This window comes from Schistocerca cancellata, chromosome 5, assembly GCF_023864275.1.
Source record: "Schistocerca cancellata isolate TAMUIC-IGC-003103 chromosome 5, iqSchCanc2.1, whole genome shotgun sequence".
NCBI lineage: Eukaryota > Metazoa > Arthropoda > Insecta > Orthoptera > Acrididae > Schistocerca > Schistocerca cancellata.
Window position 1 is genome coordinate 392,151,427 of NC_064630.1, and position 20,751 is coordinate 392,172,177.

Genomic DNA, 20,751 nt, shown 5'->3' on the forward strand with positions numbered 1-20,751 from the left:
CAACTGAACTGAGGAATTTTTTTTTGTTTTTTTTTTTTTTTTTTTCATCAGTCTACTGACTGGTTTGGTGCGGCCCGCCGCGAATTCCTTTCCTGTGCTAACCTCTTCATCTCAGAGTAGCACTTGCAACCTACGTCCTCAATTATTTGCTTGACGTATTCCAATCTCTGTCTTCCTCTACAGTTATTCCCCTCTACAGCTCCCTCTAGTACCATGGAAGTCATTCCCTCGTGTCTTAGCAGATGTCCTATCATCCTGTCCCTTCTCCTTATCAGTGTTTTCCACATATTCCTTTCCTCTCCGATTCTGCGTAGAACCTGCTCATTCCTTACCTCATCAGTCCACCTAATTTTCAACATTCGTCTATAGCACCATATCTCAAATGCTTCGATTCTCCTCTGTTCCGGTTTTCCCACAGTCCATGTTTCACTACCATACAATTCTGTACTCCAGACGTACATCCTCAGAAATTTCTTCCTCAAATTAAGGCCGGTATTTAACATTAGTAGACTTCTCTTGGCCAGAAATACCTTTTTTGCCATAGCGAGTCTGCTTTTGATGCCCTCCTTGCTCCCTCCGTCATTGGTTATTTTACTGCCTAGGTAGCAGAATTCCTTAACTTCATTGACTTCGTGACCATCAATCCTGATGTTAAGTTTCTCGCTGTTCTCATTTCTACTACTTCTCATTACCTTCGTCTTTCTCCGATTTACTCTGAAACCATACTGTGTACTCATTAGACTGTTCATTCCGTTCAGCAGATCATTTAATTCTTCTTCACTTTCACTCAGGATAGCAATGTCATCAGCGAATCGTATCATTGATATCCTTTCACCTTGTATTTTGATTCCACTCCTGAACCTTTCTTTTATTTCCATCATTGCTTCCTCGATGTACAGATTGAAGAGTAGGCGCGAAAGGCTACAGCCTTGTCTTACAACCTTCTTAATACTCTTATTATTCCCTCTTGGTTGTTGTACATATTGTATATGACCCGTCTCTCCCTATAGCTTACCCCTACTTTTTTCAGAATCTCGAACAGCTTGCACCATTTTATATTGTCGAACGCTTTTTCCAGGTTGACAAATCCTATGAAAGTGTCTTGATTTTTCTTTAGCCTTGCTTCCATTATTAGCCGTAACATCAGAATTGCCTCTCTCGTCCCTTTATTTTTCCTAAATCCAAACTGATCGTCACCTAGCGCATTCTCAATTTTCTTTTCCATTCTTCTGTATATTATTCTTGTAAGCAGCTTCGATGCATGAGCTGTTAAGCTGATTGTGAAGACTTACCTGATAACATCATTCCCAGTGTCACAATTCGTACCAAAACAAACTGCTTTCAACAGGCGTCTTTCTAAAACACGATAAGTGATAGAATATGCGTTTGGAATAATAACTAGCAAACAGAGATTACTGTAAACAACCACTAAACTGATAAGCATTGACATACTCACGTTTATGTGCTGATTATACCAACAACTGAGGAGGAAGAAGAAGAACCAGTAGCTGCATTCACGTACCAGCTGGCACAATCGATGTTCAATACGAGATAAATTTATGCACGGTCGTGTACGAATGCTTAGTAGTACAGCTGTATAATGTTGGTACGAGAAACGCTACTTCTTGTTCCACAATGCTCTGACCTGTCGCCACACATCTTGGAGAAGATCTGTGTAAGGTCTGTGGACAGCTCCCGTAGAGAAGGCGCCATTTATTGCATTCCCCCTAATACTTCAGTGCCCCTTTACTCACAACATGACGATGTTCTTGTTATGGCGCTGTAGTTCTACAATCCTGTCTATAAAATGGTAGAGTGGGTCAGAATAATGATTGTACATGCGTCAACATATTTAAGGGATCTGAACTCACGCCGCCCCTTGCGCCGAATACCGTAGACCTCTGTACACCAACAAGCCCGTGTGCAGTGGTGTCGGGCGCATTCGGTCTGGAATATCACTAAGTAGAATTGTCTTCAGTGACGAGTCCCGCTTCGAACTGACAAGGGGCCCTCCATACTGTAAATCACGGATTTTGATGCACTTGTAGAGGCACTTACCTTGAGTACCTGGCTATCCGGTTTTTTAGCGATGGGCCTTGGTTTTTGAGAAAATCGATTTTGAAGTCCATGGCGCTCTTTGTATACCCGTAACATTACGCATATGAAAGACAATAAAGAGATCGCTTCTAGGGAAGAATCGATCAAATTACATTCTCTAACCCTACATCAATTCAGCGCACCTAATTTTGGAAGATACGCTTGGTTCGCATCGAAATTAGCAGATGAAAGAGAAATCTTTTTGAATGCAAAATAATTGTGTTTCCCGGTACCGCTCATGAAGGATCCGTGCGCCTGCAAGACGATTGCCTTCATAAAATGTGCGTGGTGCTGCGAAAATTTGTGCTTTTGTTGTTCCTATGATAAGTTCAAAATGTTCAAATGTGTGTGAAATCTTATGGGACTTAACTGCTAAGGTCATCAGTCCCTAAGCTTACACACTACTTAACCTAAATTATCCTAAGGACAAACACACCCACACACACCCATGCCCGAGGGAGGACTCGAACCTCCGCCGGGACCAGCCGCACGGACTGCAGCGTCCCAGACCGCTCGGCTAATCCCGCGCGGCTATAAGTACCACCCACAATATTGTTCTGGCACATCAAGCAATGTGGACGATGAAAAATAAGATTTTGTAATATTGAATGACAGGAAAAATTAATAACTGAATATATCTTTATAATTTCGCACACCTTTCACAGTTTGTTGATATTCTTTGAAATAAAATTGAAAAATTCGGTCGATTTTGAGGGAAAAAGAAAGTACAATAGCGGGATTCGAACGCAGTACCTCCAGCGCGGTAGCCGTGAATCTTTACCGCTGCGCTACTCTGACTTGCTCGAAACATATCTAATGTCACGGGTATACAGAGCGCGTAATGGACTTCAAACTCGATTTTCTCAAAAACCAAGGACCGTCGCTAAAAAACCGGATAGGTACTCAGGGCAGGTGCCTCTACAACATATTTGAAGCCCATCAAAATCCATGATTTACAGTATGGAGTGTCCCCTTGCGAGTCTCGATGATCGCCTGCCATACATCTCAACAAGCAAGAATGATGGTCTGGGGTGTCATTTCATTTCATAGCAGGACCCGTTTGGTTGTCATCCACAGCACCCTTACAGCATAGCGGTACGTCGGCGATATTCTACGTTACCTTTTGTTACCCGTCATGCCAAGCCATCCTTGGCCTACATTTCAGCAAGACAATGCCCACCCGCACACGGCGAGTGTTTCTACTGCTCGTCCTCGTGCGTACCAAACCTTGCCTGAGCCAGCAAGGTCGCCGAATCTCTCCCCAGTTGAGAACCGTAGCAGCATTATGGGCAGGGCCCTCCAACCAGCTCGGGATTCTGACGATCTAACGCGGCAGTTGGACAAAATTTCGCACAATATCCCTCAGGAGGATATCCAACAATTATTTGAATCAATGCCAAGGCGAATAACTGTTTGGATAAACGCCATGTCTGAACCAAGACGTTATTGACTTTCTCAACTTCAGAAGCTCATTCCCTTGAATAAATCATCCAGTTTATCCGAAATTGTAATCATTTGTTTTTCTGTACGCATACATCTCAACTACTGATTTCCGTTCCATTCGGATAATTCCTTCGTGGTCTTTTCTAGAGCGTACGCAGTTGAAGTGCCGTTCATCCAGGACTGAACCACCGGCCAGTGTGGCCGAGTGGTTCTGGGCGCTTCAGTCTGGAACCGCGCGACCGCTACGGTCGCAGGTTCGAATCCTGCCTCGGGCATGGATGTGTGTGATGTCCTTAGGTTAGTTTAAGTAGTTCTAAGTTCTAGGGGACTGATGACCTCAGATGTTAAGTCCCATAGTGCTAAGAGCCATTTTAGCCAGGACTGAACCAAACACTTGTATTGGCCTACTCAGGCACAATTTTCAGTGTGAGTTGTTGCAGAGATGAGAAGCGTGATCCTACAAGATGCAGTAATGACACTTTCAATTCATAGACTTTCGCCTCTTCTCCGGCGTCTCGGGTGTCAGGGTGTCATTTGTTGAATTGATCGTGAGACAGCGAAGTAAATAATACTTGCTTTCTCCGAGTACGTGACGGATGCTTTTTGTCAACACGGAGGCCAGCGTCGTGTAATTACCGTGTCCGCGGCTACTCTCGGATGTCTGCGTGAAGTGAATGGCGCCGGCAGCTCGAACACGCTGCGGGAAGACTGTAAATGTACACGCGGGTCATATGACTTGGGCAACGGCTCGCCTTTCTGCAAAGGTCGCCAGCCTGTTTCACTCGCCCTGCTATCCCATTAAGAAGCAACCTCTCTGCTGCAACCTCCCGTTAATTTTCATTCGCTGTGCATCTTTCACGTCTGCAAAACAGTACTTGTGCTAACTGTAAGGTACCTTGTTAATGAAAAACTCCTACGATAATATGAAACTGCAAATATCTTCGGTCTTAATCCAGTAGCAACTAGGTCAAGGAGCGGCTCAAGAGCGAGAGTTGTCATTTATTTACTGCTCCAGTAATACTGGCTGCTTGTACGCAATGGACGTTTTTAACCTACCCACAAAGGTCCTCATTGCTTCCCTGACATAATGAGATGTTCTTAACTTACCGTTTCACAGTTTCGTAAAACTAATTTCCCTGCCTCGCAGGGAATTGCTCTGATATGCTCCTCACTGTTTATTCTTTTATTATACACTGGCGGAAAATAAATCGCAAAGCTAAAAATTAATTAATGTAGAGTAACGAAATTTCGAGAATACATTCGCCTAGGTAACATATATGATTAAGACTACAAGATCATAGGTTAATGTAAGCGCTAAGTAAGCCGTTGCACATGTGAAACGCTGGTACATAAATAACCGGTGTAACCGACAGAACGTTGAATGCAAGAAGGAAAACGTGAATGCATTATATTGTACAGAGATGGAGCTCGAGGCTTGTTGCCCTTGCTCGGTCAATACAGGGGCTGTTAATGCTACCTTTCGATGACGCTGGTTGTCGTCCGATGATTTCCCATATGTACTCTATTGGAAACGGATCTGGTGATCGAGCAAGCCAAGGCAGCATGTTGACACTCTGTTTGTCAAGTTCGGTTACAACAGCGGTATGGAACGAGCGTTATCCTATTGGAATTCACCCCTTGGAATTTTGTAGATGAGTGGCAGCACAACAGGTCGAATCAGCAGATTGGCGTACAGATTTGTAGTTATGGTGCTCGGGACACCCACGAAAGTGCTCCTGCTGTCACATGAAATCGCACGCCAGACCATAATTCCAAGTCTAGGTCAAGTGTGTCTAGCATGCAGACAGGATGGTTGCAGGTCCTCAACTGGCCTCTTCCCAACCAACACACGGACATCACTGGCAACGAGGCAGAACCTGCTTTCACCAGAAAACACAATAGATCTCCACACTGCCCTCCAGTCTCCTCTCACTTGACACCACTGAAGTCGCAAGTGGCGGTGGTCTGCGGTCAGTAGAAAGCGTGCGCAGGGCGTCTAGCTCGGAACCGTCCTTGAAGTAACCGATTTGTAACAGTTCATGTGTCACTGTGATGCCGGCTGCTGCAGATGCAGTATAATGCGCCGGAGCTAAACACACAAACACGACGGTCTTCCCTTTCGGTAGTGCCACGTGGCCGTCTGGAGCCCGATCTTTTAGCGACCACCGCTACCAGCAGTCATGTACAATGGCTACATTCCTGGAAAGTTTTTGTGCAGTATCACAGAAGGAACATCCAGCTTCTCGTAGCGCTATTATACGACCTCGTTCAAATTCAGTGAGGTGTTTATAATGACGTCTTTGTCGCCTTGAAGGCATTCTTGACTAACATCAACTCACCCCGTCCAATCTCAAAGGAACTAACGCTAATGATCCTTACAACATGTACTTGAAGAAAACGTGATTTTCGTCCTTATAGTGGCGCTGCTAGCGCCACTCTTATGAGAAAACTGAATAGACATCATCTTTCAGATGTAGAAACATGCCCAGCAACTTTCGTTTATGTAGCAGAACTCCTTCGTGATGATGTGATTTCTTTTCCGTCAGTGTATTATTACCTGAAGTTGGCCAACTCAGGACGTCGTTTCCCATTCCTTGTTTTGCCATCCCAATACTTCTTCAAACTAAAACTCTGTTGTTCTCTTCTTTCCATGCCCCTCCTCCCTTCCTTTCTGTTTACATCTGGAAGCCCTTGACTTTTTGTACCTTATCCCTGAATTAATGTCTGTTTTCTATGTCTTTATTTGTTATTGCCAACTCCTATAGACCTTTCCCAATCTCTATAAACCAATAAATTTGGGTTTTTGGATTTTTGCCGAAGAAGTTGAATATTTTTTGTCAGTCTCTTTTTATCCATTCTTTTAAGTGGCCATAAAATGTAATTCTGCTTTTTTATTATTTAATTTTTTAAATTCATCGAGATAGTCATGGAATGGGTCACTATGTAATTCATAAATTCTAATAACATAATCTAAAAACTAGAAAAAAATACTACGAAAATCACGGTAGTATGTTACAATAAATAATACAAATATATTTTGGGAAAATGGTGCCCAGTAGCTTGCAATTATTTAAAAATCGCCAAGATCTGATAACAAACAATTTCACCAGTTTCAGTCGTCAGGCCATCACCATTTATGTTATATCTTCATAAGTGCCTACACAGGTGTTACATTAAGAGGACAAGCACGTAAACAACTATCTCGAAAACGGCGAAGCTGGTCGAATGATGCTACTCTCGTGAGCATCTACTGAAGGAGGTAGAAGGATAGCGAAACTACACCAGGAGCTAAATGATTGGACGCACACGACACTTCACGAAACGTGGGGTTCTGACACCTGTCTGCTATGTTAAGTAGGATAGATGGTGATCTGTGGCATCTATGCTGAGAGCGCATAATGCTAGAGCACGCACAAGTGTTTCGGAGCACATCGTACATCTGTTTTTTTTTGGGGGGGGGAGGGGGGAAGGGAGGCAAAAACCTATTTGAGGTGCGGTCAAGATAAACGTGATACCCTGTATTCAAAGACTTGTAGAGAAGAATAGCAAAGATCCAACAGTCGTAGGAGATTGTTATTAATAATTCAGAGGCAGCCAATCAAGTAGTTTCACGGTAGGAAGTGGGAAGCGGGTGACTGTTGAAGGAGGGGGGAAAAGTGTGGAGAGAGGGGAGAGAGGACAGGAGACGCAATGTGGCGGTTGTCAAGTGTGCGTGTTGTGCTGGTGGCTGGAGGACGCAAGCGCGAGAGAAGAGAGCAAAGAGCGCAGACTTCAGCAGCGAGGCGCCATTAGACCGCCACGAAGGTAAGACACTGAACCCTTACATGGTTTATAGGAAAATTCTAAGACATTCCAATTTAGGGAGACACGCAGTAATTGAGAATGAACCCGTAAACTCCCATCCCGAACTCCCGTGTATAAAACGTCATACATCCCAAACTATGTGTTGTACAACGATATAGTTCAGTGGTGTACCTGTGTGTGGGTACTATCTGGCTCGCGAATAAGCTTAGTAGTAAAGAAGTAATAAATTAAGACGTCACGCCTGATGCTGCAGGTTTACTGCATGAACAACGGAACTATAGTATGCTATAAACTTTACTTCTTTCATCATTTTGTGTGAGGTGTCAGCGAGAAAAAGTCTCTAGAAGGCCTGAACGTAAGTGTAAAGTCTGTCGGTAGTCGCTAAGAGGTCTTATTCTCAAATACTGGATGAATATGATCTGTGTATTTGCGCGCCTTCTGTTACGTTGTCTCAAGACAAACACACAGTTTCGTAGTGTAATACTTATCTTATTGTGTTAAAATTTTAAATAGTATTATACCTCTTAATGTGCAGATTATCACCGCATTTTTTTAAAGTCAATAACTGCATTAAATACAGAAAATCAGATTTTTGTTGCTCTGTGCAACCCGTTAGACGGCAACCTGCAAACTGGGCCTGTATCCCTGTTTAACCACTCAGTTTCGTGCGGGGGTGAACGAAAATATGGAAACAACGCGACAAATGCATGCTTGAACATAAATGCAGGTGCTGGACAAGCATATATGTTGCCATCTACATCTACATCTGCATCTACATACATACTCCACAAGCCACCGTACGGTGAGTGACGGAGGGTAGCCTGTACCATTACTTTCCCTCCTGTTCCACTCGCAAATATAGCGAAAGAAAAACGACTGTCTATAAGCCTCCGTGTTATTGTTGTTGTTGTTGTGGTGGTGGTGGTCTTCAATCCTGAGACTGGTTTGATGCAGCTCTCCATGCTCCTCTATCCTGTGCAAGCTTCTTCATCTCCCAGTACTTACTGCAACCTACATCCTTCTGAATCTGCTTAGTGTATTCATCTCTTGGTCTTCCTCTACGATTTTTACCCTCCACGCTGCTCTCCAATGCTAAATTTGTGATCCCTTGATGCCTCAGAACATCTCCTACCAACCGGTCCCTTCTTCTTGTCAAGTTGTGCCACAAACTCCTCTTCTCCCCAATTCTATTCAATACCTCCTCATTAGTTATCTGATCTACCCATCTAATCTTCAGCATTCTTCTGTAGCACTACATTTCGAAACCTTCTATTCTCTTCTTGTCTAAACTATTTATCGTCCATGTTTCACTTCCATACATGGCTACACTCCATACAAATAGTTTCAGAAACGACTTCCTGACGCTTAAATCTATACTCGATGTTAACAAATTTCTCTTCTTCAGAAACAGTTTCCATGCCATTGCCAGTCTGCATTTTATATCCTCTCTGCTTCGACCATCATCAGTTATTTTGCTCCCCAAATAGCAAAACTCATTTACTACTTTAAGCCTCTCATTTCCTAATCTAATTCCCTCAGCATCACCGGACTTAATTCGACTACATTCCATTATCCTCGTTTTCCTTTTGTTGATGTTCATCTTATACCCTCCTTTCAAGACACTGTCCATTCCGTTCAACTGCTCTTCCGAGTCCTTTGCTGTCTCTGACAGAATTACAATGTCATCGGCGAACCTCAAAGTTTTTATTTCTTCTCCATGGATTTTAATACCTACTCCGAATTTTTCTTTTGTTTCCTTTACTGCTTGCTCAATATACAGATTGAATAACATCGGGGAGAGGCTACAACCCTGTCTCACTCCCTTCCCAACCACTGCTTCCCTTTCATGCCCCTCGACTCTTATGAACCCAAATTTCTCGAATCTTATCTTCTTCGTCCTTACGCACAATGTACGTTCGCGGCAGTAGAATAGTTCGGCAGTCAGCTTCAAATGACGGTTCTCTTAATTTTTTCAATAGTGTTTCTCTTAAAGAACGTCTGTTCCCTCCAGGTATTCCTATTTGACTTCCTGAAGCATCTCCATAACACGTGTTGTTCGAACAAACCAGTAACAAGTCTAGCAGCTCGCCTCTGAACTGCTTCGATGTCTTCCCTGAATCCGACCTCCTGCGAATCCTAAACACTCCAGCAATACTCAAGAATAGATAGTACCAGCGTACTATATGTCGTCCCCTTTATAGGTGAACCACTCTTTCCTAAAATCCCCCCACTAAACCGAAGTCGACCATTCCCCTTCCCCAACATAGCTCTCACATACTCGTTCCATTTCATATCGCTTTGCAGTGTTACGTCCAGATAGTTAAACGAGTTGACTGTGTCAAGCCTACAATGCTGAAACCGGACATTACTGATTTGTTCTTCCTCCTCATCCGCATTAACTTACATTTTTGCACGTGTTGTATATGACCACGAACGGCCCTTGTGTACGTCCTCAATACGTTTCAAAACCACTCAATAATGATGCAAATTCCCGTAACGGGGAAACGGGGTGCCGAAGCCATAGACCCAGGACTACGGAGCAGTGGAAGAATATCGTTTGGTCGGATGATTTTTGCTTGACATTGTTTCCATTTTCTGTCCGTGTTTACCTCCCAACAGGAAACACGTCGGGGTCTGATGATAATTTGGGCAGACATGTCGTGGCATTTCATGGGCCCCATGGTTGCATTACTGCCGAGGATTATGTGACCATTCTGGCTGATCAGGTGCATCTTATGGTACAATGTTTGTTTTCCCAGTGGTAATGCTGTGCTCCAAGACGACAGGGAGCATGATTCCTATCGAGCTTCATCATATTTACCAGGATGTGTCGTTATTATGCTCGAACAATTGTATAACATTCACTTGAAAAGCATACAGGACCTGTATTTATGCATTCCGAGACGACCGGAAGCTGTTATGAGTGCCAATGAATTTACCAAACCGTATAAGGCATGATGATATGTTGTGTTTCTGACTTTTCCTTATTTTTGTCCAACCCCTGTGGATGCTGGGATTTCGATCGCAGTTTAGAGGGCTGGGCTGCAACTTAGTTGGGTTTCTAGTGGCGTTCGTAAAGTGGCGAAAACTTGATTATATTTTGCCACGTGAACAAAGAAACCAGTAGTTTTTAAACGAATAAAGATTACTCTATAGTTCTAGTTCGATTCATGTGTTCCTTCGCTGTAGTTAGTCTATCTTGTTCACTTTAGTGTTTTTTTTAAGTTCTGTAGCGGGCGGACGTGTCCGAGTGATAATCTTATTTTTTATGTCACCGAAGCAGCGAACTGCAGATCTTCGACAGTGAAGGAGTCAGAGAGCCTGAAAAAGCTTAGCGGTTTGATAGCCCTTATCGTTCGGTGCTGTGTGTATCTACCGAGATTGGCGCCGCTAATATGCAATCTATGAGGTATGAAGTAAGTTGAACAGTCATACAATAGTTTGCTTGTTTAGTATAGTCTGCGAGTGGTGTTGAGAAATAATACATGGGATAGAAGAGGCATATTATAATACCTCCACCACTAATAAAATAACGAATTAATATGGAAGTAATGCTGTCTTTTGTGATTGAACAAAATCTTATTTCGAGCACACGTGCTTCGCTTCACGTAAAACATAGGGTGGTAACTGTAATAATTGTGGTTTTGTGTACAAATCGGTTTAACGAGATCATAAACAGTTCTCATGTTTCACATTACTTTTTTAATAGTCGTGTTTCTTGGCTCCTACTTTATTATCATGCTTTCTTCTGTATCCAGGCATTCGGTGTGTAACGCACTGCGCTGCAGAGTACATTCTCAATTGCAAGTTTTTATTCATCCACATTGACTTCGTTTATTTTATGTACTTTGTTCGTCTTTTTTGTGGGTCCTCCCTCGGGCATGGATGTGTGTGTTGTCCATAGCGTAAGTTAGTTTAAGTGGTGTGTAGGCTTAGGGACCGATGACCTAAGTAGTTTCGTCCCACCAAACAAAAAGCAAATAAACAAAAGAAAAAAAAAACCATGAGAACTGTTTTGATCTCGCTGCACTGTTTTGTAAACAAAACACAGTTGTTACAGTGACCACTAAAGACGCTTTAAAAGGACGAAACGCGTTTGGTGCAAATAAGACCTTCTGTTGTCGCAAAAGACAGCGGTATTTCCATATTACTTGTAAAACTACGACTGCGTCAAAGACGCTTCAAATAACTTCATAATATAATTTTATAAACCCGTTTCCGTCACTTTAATATGGAAAAAGTTTATCTGCTCCAGAGGCGAAAGAGAGGATCTGTAACTGCTCAGAAATGTTACCGGCGAATGTTCCAATGTGTCATGAGTCGAACATAGATACAGTGAAAAAATCCACTAAAATCAACACAGATAATGGTTCAAATGGTTCAAATGGCTTTAAGCACTATGGGACTAAACATCTGAGGTCATCAGTCCCCTAGACTTCGAACTACTTAAACCTAACTAACCTAAGGACATCACAGGCACCCATGCCAGAGGCAGTATTCGAACCTGCGACCGTAGCAGCAGCGCGGTTGCGGACTGAAGCGCCTAGACCCTCTCGGCCACAGCAGCCGGCCGCAGATAATGAACTAACCTCAGAAATACTCTGAAAATGCAAGGTCCAGTGCGGCCTGAGTGGCCGTGCGGTTCTAGGCGCTACAGACTGGAACCGAGCGACTGCTATGGTCGCAGGTTCGAATCCTGCCTCGGGCATGGATGTGTGTGATGTCCTTAGGTTAGTTAAGTTTAATTAGTTCTAAGTTCTAGGCGACTGATGACCTCAGAAGTTAAGTCGCATAGTGCTCAGAGCCATTTGAACCATTTTGCAAGGTCCAGTCACGTTAATGCGACCACCGCCTATGTTCGATGTCCACGTGTAATAACCACTCACAGACGGCGGGTAGAGGGTGAATGAAGCGTGTCGGGTGCAAACGGTAAACGGTGCACTCTTTGTCGTAACGCGGAAACGGAGCGATTTATCTGGCGTCCAAAAGGGCACGCTCATTGGCTTTCGGGCCAAGGGTGCAAGCTTTTCGCATGGGTTAGTGGTTAAGCTATACCGTGCAAGGTAAAATGGCGCTATCTAAAACTGGCACCGGGGGGACTGTGGTACAGCATGGGTCATTGATTATAGGGGTGAACGATGGCTGCGGGGATGTGTACGGGCGAATAGATGTGCAACTGTTGAGAATTTACCGTCTAGATGTACAAAGAGGCCATCAACAGCGACCCCAGATAACGAAATCTACCCTCATTTTTTTTATCTTGAACATTTTGGCATTAATTGAAAACAAACCAAGTTAACGAGCAATTTGGCTCTGAGCACTATGGGACTTAACTGCTGTGATCATCAGTCCCCTAGAACTCAGAACTACGTAAACCTAACTAAGCGAAGGTCATCATACATATCCATGCCCGAGGCAGGATTCGAACCTGCAACCGTAGCAGCAGCGCGGTTCCGGACTGAAGCGTCTAGAACTGCTCGGTCACAGAGGCCGGCTCCGAAATTCGTAACTGGTACATTAATTCCTATAAAAGAGACGGTTAAAAATTTGCAATTTGGAACTTTACTATGTAATTTTAAATGTATTTCAATAACCAGTTATGAATTTTAGTCATATGTGTGTTAATGGCTGTAAAAGTGCCGGATATTTGCTACGGGCGATCATTGCTTTTTGTATTGCATTAGTCTTAATGAGGTAGTTTTCCACCAAAATGTAGATCTATAGAGTTCTCGCCCTCTCAATGAAAAATCGTGTGTCATGCTGGTTTATCTATGAATCTAGCTGACCATAGACTTTCGAGAACTGTAACACAGCAATTTTATTCCATTTTATGTGCGACGTCGCCGCTATACACAGCCAGAAACTCGTATACTTAACGTACGGCCGTTAGCTACTAAATGTAAAGTATTACGTTCTAAATTGAATTTTTGCTCTTATTTCATTTTTGTTGGTATAATAGGTTGTAATTTCTCGCATTTATGGAGATGCTCGAGTCTGACGAGTGAAGGATGTCAATAAAGGAACGTTGTAGGCGACTTGGGGCTACTTGCGAAGGTACTCCGTATGATCGTATGTTGACCATGTGGTACAGCGTCGAATGCCTTACAGAAGTGTAGGAATGCGGAAACTACCCGTTCACAATAAAAACATTCTCAGGTGTGGCTACAATGTTCGGCAATGCGTCAGATGAAACACAGATGCCGCGTATTAGTAAAGCCTCTTCGGCTGCTTGTGTTAACGCTGTACATAAAATCAGTTGAAAGTTGTCGTTAAGATGCGACGACGCGTTACACGCATTTACAAGCCTGCCGCTGGACTGGATGACGAAGTTGAAGGTGCGGCCCAACTGCGCGGTAACCCGGCACTCGGCGCTGCGCTGAGTAAGGGGAGGCCCGCCACACACGTCGCTTTCGGAGAAGCCGTCCCTTTCACCCGATCTGCCGCCCACAGGCAAAGAAAAGACATCTGAGCCTCCCGCTCGCTCCTACGCACTGGACTCTCCGATAAGGCCGCTCTTTCAGCCGACTAGGCGCTGCTTGCTTCAGCTCGCAGGTGCACATTCGTCTCAGTGCTGATCTACTAGCAACGCTGCGGGCTCTCGTGTCACCTGCTCAGTAAGGCAGCCCAGCACCGAGCGAAAACAAATTTCAAGCAGCGGCGCAATTAGAGTTGAACATTTAGGTCAAATGTCGTGGGTATCACAAACTAGCAGTCAGTTTACCCTTCACCATCATTACATTTGGTACGATCGCACGAGTGAAGTTGTAAGTCTGTTTTTTTTTCTTCTTCTTTTTTTTTCGAACGTTAACAGAACCAAGGCATTTCAGATCCACAGCTGCAATACCTGCTCTTTGTAAGACAAATATTGTTGAAATTTTGTAAGACAAATATTGTTGAAATTTTCCAGCCGGCCGGGGTGGCCGAGCGGTTCTAGGCGCTACAGTCTGGAACCGCGTGACCGCTACGGTCGCACGTTCGAATCCTGCGTCGGGCATGGATGTGTGTGATGTCCTTAGGTTGGTTAGGTTTAAGTAGTTCTAAGTTCTAGGGGACTGATGACCTCAGATGTTAAGTCCCATAGTGCTCAGAGCCATTTGAGCCTTTTCTTTTTTTAAATTTTCCACCCATTTTCTCTGTCGGTTTAATGAATTTCTGTGTAAGTCTCACAGCCATCGGTAACGGGCTGTAACGAAGGGTTTGGTGCTCTAGCGATACAACACTTGAACTGCATTTAAAGTTGCAACTTGTATTCTTTGTACAGCTGATGACGAAGCCTTTCACCTCCTTTAATAACTCCGCTTTCTACCAGTCAAGCATAATGGGTAGAGTGTTAGCTTATTACTCAGGGAGCCGAAGTAAACCTGGACGAAATTCTCCGATTATGGGTGCCTTTTTTAGGCTATCTTCCACCCTTGCGTAAGTAAAAACTGAGTTTATTCTTCATTCATACTGCAGAAAACATTATACGAATTAAAGTACTTAAATACACAGATGGCACGGCTTCCACCTCAACTTGGGGCTAAGGTGACTTTGCAGCGTCAAGATGGGCATCCGACCGTAAAAAGGAATACCCGAAATACAAAATGAGCGCATCGGCTAAGCCCCCCTGTGGTTCAGATTTAGCAGTCACGTCGAAGGAATCAGTGACTCGTCTGCTGAACTTGACTGAAAAGTTTCCAGTAAACAAAATGGCGGTTAACAGAGTAATTCTACCATAAAACTAGTGCCAATCAGTAGGATAATTCAAAGCTAGAATGAGATTTTCACTCTGCAGCGGAGTGTGCGCTGATATGTAACTTCCTGGCAGATTAAAACTGTGTGCCGGACCGAGACCCGAACTCGCGACCTTTGCCTTTCGCGGGCAAGTGCTCTACCAACTGAGCTACCCAAGCACGTCCCCACAGCTTTACTTTTGCAAGTACCTCGTCCCCTACCTTCCAAACTTTACAGAAGCTCTCCTGCGAACCTAGCAGAACTAGCACTCCTGAAAGAAAGGATATTGCGGAGACATGGCTTATCCACCGCCTGGGGGATGTTTCCACAATGAGATTTTCACTCTACAGCGGAGTGTGCGCTGATATGAAACTTCCTGATAGATTAAAACTGTGTGCCGGACCGAGACTCAGGACCTTTGCCTCTGACGGGTAACTGCTCTACCATCTGAGCTGCCCGAGCACGACTCACGCCCCGTCCCCACAACTTCACTTCTGCAAGTACCTCGTCTCCTACCTTCCAAACTTTACAGAAGTTCTCCTGCGAACCTCGCAGAACTAGCACTTCCTCAAGGAAGTAAATCTGTGGGGACGGGGCGTGAGTCGTGCTTGGGTAGCTCAGTTGGTAGAGCACTTGCCCGCAAAAGGCAAAGGTCCCGAGTTCGAGTCTCGGCCCGGCACACAGTTTTAATCTGCCAGGAAGTTTCAATTCAAAGCTATTTGGAAAATATTTAATCGTTTATATGATCGGGAAGAAGGTTTGCGTCTAGAGTATTATACCACCATAAGCCACAACATTATGAAGAGCTGCGTAATATCGTGTTGGTCCACATTTAGAACACAATACAACAGAGATTCTGGGTGGCATTGGTCTGACAAGTCTTTGGCACGTTTTGAGAGGTATGTGGCACTAGATGTGCACGCATAGGTCACGCAGCTCTCGCATTCCCCGGTCGGTGGTTTGTGGGCTCGGACCTGGCGTCCGATAGAGTCACAGATATGTTCCATTGGCATCAGATCAGGCGAAATTGGTTGCCAAGACATCAACGTGAGTTCAGTATCATTCTCCTCAAGCCACTGTAGACTATTTTGGTCTTGTGTCACGGACTGTTATCCCGCTGGAAGATGTAATAGCCGTCAGGGAAGATATCAAGCATGAATGGAGGCAGGTGGTCCGCAGTAATATTCACGTAGTCCACAGCCTCACGGAGCCTTCGATTACTACTACAGGTTCCACGGAAGCTCAGGTCAATGTTCCTTCACAGGCCTGCGCTCGTGAATCGACACGGTGTAACAACAAACGTGATTCCATCGATCCACGGTCCAGTCTCGGTGATCCCGTGACCACTGCAGTCATAATTGACGACGTCCTTGGATCAACATGTGAACTTGTAGAGATCGTCTGCTGCGGACCTCCATGTTCAACAGTGAGCTCTGAAACACTTATCGCTGCACCAGCATTCTACTCTGCTGCCAGACCTGCTCAGATCGCTGCTCAGCGTGCCTTACACAGTAGGCATGCATCCTACCCTCCATATTCTGTGACGATGCGTGGACGTCAGACAGCCGACCTGCTTCACCGTTTTTGAGCTGCTCATTCCAAGGTCGGGGAGGGGGACCGGGAGTGGAAGGGTTAGTTCACAATAATGTGTCAGTTGTTTTCTCCATTTGCAGTCCGTATCGTTGCTAGAATGATTCTCTATTCGCCTCTGCTCCGCTTATACAGCGAAGCGTCAAAGAAACTGGTATATGCATGCGTATCTAGATACAGAGATACGTTAACAGACAGAATACGGCGCTGCGGTCAGCAATGGCTATAAAAGACAACAAGTGTCTGGCGCAATTGTTAAATCGGTTACTGCTGCTAGAAGAGCAGCTTATCAAGATTTAAATGAGTCTGAACGTGGTGTTACAGTCGGCGCACGAGCGATGGGACGCATCATCTCCGGGGTAGCGAAGAACCGGGTATTTTCCCGTACGATCATTTCACGAGTGTACCGTGAATATCAGGGATCCGGTAAAGCATCAAATCTCCGACATCGCTGCGGCCGGAAAAGATCCTGCAAGAACGGGACCAACGACGACTGAAGAGAATCGTTCAACGTGACAGAAGAGCAACCCTTCCCACAAATTGCTTCAAATTTCAGTGTTGGGCCATCAGAAAGTGTCAGCGTGCGAACTGTACAACGCCGGCCGGAGTGGCCGAGTGGTTAAAGGCGCTGCAGTCTGGAACCGCACGACCGCTACGGTCGCAGGTTCGAATCCTGCCTCGGGCATGGATGTGTGTGATGTCCTTAGGTTAGTTAGGTTTAAGTAGTTCTAAGTTCTAGGAGACTTATGACCACAGCAGTTGAGTCCCATAGTGCTCAGAGCCATTTGAAGCATTTTTGAACTGTACAAGGAAACATCATCGATGTGGACTTTCGGAGGCAAAGCCCCACTTGTGTACCCTTGGTGACTGCAAGTCACAAACCTTTATACCTCCGCTGGTCCAGTCAACACCGACATTGGACTGTTGATGACTGGAAGCATGTTGCCTAGTCGGACGAGTCTCGTCTCAAGTTGTATCGAGCGGATAGACATGCACAGGTATGGAGACAACCTAACGAATCCATGGACCCTGCATGTCAGCAGGGGACTGTTGAAGCTGGTGGAGGCTTTGTAATGATGTGATGTATGTGCAGTTATATGGGACCCCTGATACGTCAAGATACGTCTCTGACGGGGTACGCGTACATAAGCATCCTCTCTGATCACCTGCATCCATTCATGCCCACTGTGCATTCGACGGACTTGGGCAATTCCAGCAGGACAATGCGACATCTCATACGTCCAGGATTGTTAGAGTGGCCCCAGAAACACTCTTCTCAGCTAAACACTTCCGCTGGCCACTGAACGCCCCACATATGAACGTTATTGAGCATATCTGGGATGCCTCGCAATGCTATTCAGAAGAGGTCTCCACCACCTCTTACTCTTACGGATTTGTGGACAGCCCTGCAGAATTCATGGTTTCATTTCCCTCCAGTACTACTCCAGACGTTAGTCGAGTCCCTGTCACGTCGTGTTGCGGCACTTCTGCGTGCTCGCGGGGGCCCTACACTATATTAGGCACGTGTACCAGTTTCTTTAGCTCTTCATTGTATATAGGGTGGTCAGAAACAGTCTAAAAATATTGTAAGGATGTTGCAGGGGAAGTCGTCATGAGACACATGCTTAAGAAAAATATTCTATGCGCTGCGCCGTATCCGAGTTACGGCTAACTCGGTGCACGGCCCTAGTTGCAAGTAGCCAATCCAGGGCAACGAAAATTTGATTTTCAGTTTTTCATATAATTATCCAGCATTTTAAAAAATTTAAAATGTTGTCGTAATGGCCTCTTTAAGAAGTATTATCTCATTTTGAAGGCTTAACGCAATGTGTCAAGCGGTGAAGTTAGAAACTGCGTATACGTCTTTTTGACAGCGTAAATTACCCAGACTACATGCATCCAGTACCTGAAAATGGGAACACTTAGCGACGTCCAACAAACTATACACATAGTTTCAAATCTTTACGAAACTTTTCGTCGCTGACACCCCCCAATGAAAAGAAAAAAGGTTATCGCTTACTACATTTTACGTGTTCAAGCAGTAAAACTGCAGCATCAGGCAAGACATTTTAATTTCTTATTTCTTAACGTGATGCCTCAGAATATGCCCTACCAACCGATCGCTTCTGCTAGTCAAGTTGTGCCACAAACTCCTCTTCTCCCCAATTCTATTCAATACCTCCTCATTAGTTATCTGATCTACCCATCTAATCTTCAGCATTCTTCTGTAGCGCCATATTTCGAAAGCTTCTATTCTCTTCTTGTCTAAACTATTTATTGTCCACGTTTCACTTCCATACATGGCTACACTCCATACAAATACTTTCAGAAACGACTTCCTGACACTTAAATCTATACTCGATGTTAACAAATTTCTCTTCTTCAGAAACGCTTTCCTTGCCATTGCCAGTCTACATTTTATATCCTCTCTACTTCGACCATCATCAGTTGTTTTGCTCCCCAAGTAGCAAAACTCCTTTACTACTTTAAGTATCTCATTTCCTAATCTAATTCCCTCAGCATCACTCGATTTCATTCAACTACATTCCATTATCCTCGTTTTGCTTTTGTTGATGCTCATCTTATATCCTCCTTTCAAGACACTGCCCATTCCGTTCAGCTGCTCTTCCAGGTCCTTTGCTGTCTCTGACAGAATTACAATTTAGTATTGGAGGGAAGCTTGGAGGATAAAAATCGTAGAGGGAGAACAAGAGATGCATACATTAAACAGATTCAGAAGTATGTAGGTTTAAGTAGGTACTGGGAGATGAAGAAGCTTGCACAGGATAGAGTAGCATGGAAAGCTGCATAAAACCAGTCTCTGGACTGAAGACCACAACAACAACAACAACAACTTCTTAACTACTTTATTCGTAACACATTTTACAGACCTGAAAAATTATATGAATGTACGACACATACTTCAGCAGATATGGCGTCACATACATTGACATGCGTGAAAAACTAGCCTTTGCGTAAAAGGGAGCGCAAATTTCCCTCACTATACTCATCCAGTGTTTGAGACAATACTCATCCAGTATTTGATAATGACAGTACTTAGAAACGTCCAACAAACTTTAAACATAATTTCAAACCTTTTTAAACTTTTTCTCTCTATGTCTCTTCCATGCCTAACCTCAAATATTTAACAGATTAATTAATGACCAAACGTTTGAAGTTGTTTTATATATGCGAGTTCGATTCTTTAAGGAATTTGGAGTGGCGGTTGTGTCTAAAGGACCATTCCGTAATGTTGCTTGGAACGTAGCAGGAAACGACTGTGAAAATGGAATTCGAACGCGCACTTCTGAATGCTCCAGCCGGGTTTAAAATGTCGTCAAGGGGCGATGGCTTGTTCCTAAAAACCCGACAGGGTAGCCACCCATGTGGCATTCAGGTCAGGTCTGTAGCGGACGTGCGTCTGTGGAGACGTGCAGCCAGCGTGCGTTGTGTATCTGACACAGAGCGTAGCGCGTGCGACCCTGCATTCAAGCCAGCGACACACGCCCAGCTATTGCGTCACTGCCCGGGAATGGCGGTTGTTCAACCGCGGATGCTGAATGCTGGATGTCGGATTTCCCACAGCGAGCGAGGAAGCGAGGCCACGCCCCAGTCTCAACAGCGGGGCACTCCTCTTATGGGAAGTGAGTGACAGGCGCTCTAATACGAGAAAAAGCTCTGCATTTAATCCTGAGTTGCATTGGCTTATTTCCAAATGAATGGATCAAAAGAAGAAAAAGAAAAACTGGACAAGTGCTAGTAGAACTAGCACTCCGAGGGTTCCGTAAAATCTGGATTATGTATGTAGATAGTTACGCATAGGTTTTTATGAGTGAGTTTGCGAGTATCAAAATGTGTGACATTGATGGTCGAGTCTACTGACTGCATTGACTTACAAGCTTAAATATTTTCACCACCTCAGTATTTGACATAAATTTCAACTTGATATCTCTATCCGTCCCGGAAAAAGAGATGATCTTAACAGACGGAAAACAAGGTTATCCACTCCGCTGTAGAGTGAAAATTTCATTCTAGAAACAAACCCCAGGCTGTGGCTAAGCCATGTCTCCGCAATATCCTTTCTTCCAGGAGTGCTAGTTCTGC

General features: G+C 44.4%; 1 protein-coding gene and 1 non-coding gene across 2 annotated transcripts in view; both read left to right on the forward strand.

Annotated features, from left to right (window-relative positions):
• LOC126187454 (centrosome-associated protein CEP250-like) overlaps positions 1 to 20,751 on the forward strand; it is a 537,002-nt gene that overhangs the window by 413,463 nt on the left and 102,788 nt on the right. The gene's annotated exons all lie outside the window — the stretch shown is intronic.
• Positions 15,663 to 15,737, forward strand: Trnal-caa (transfer RNA leucine (anticodon CAA)). Its single transcript has one exon. It is a non-coding gene; the product is annotated as a tRNA-Leu (tRNA).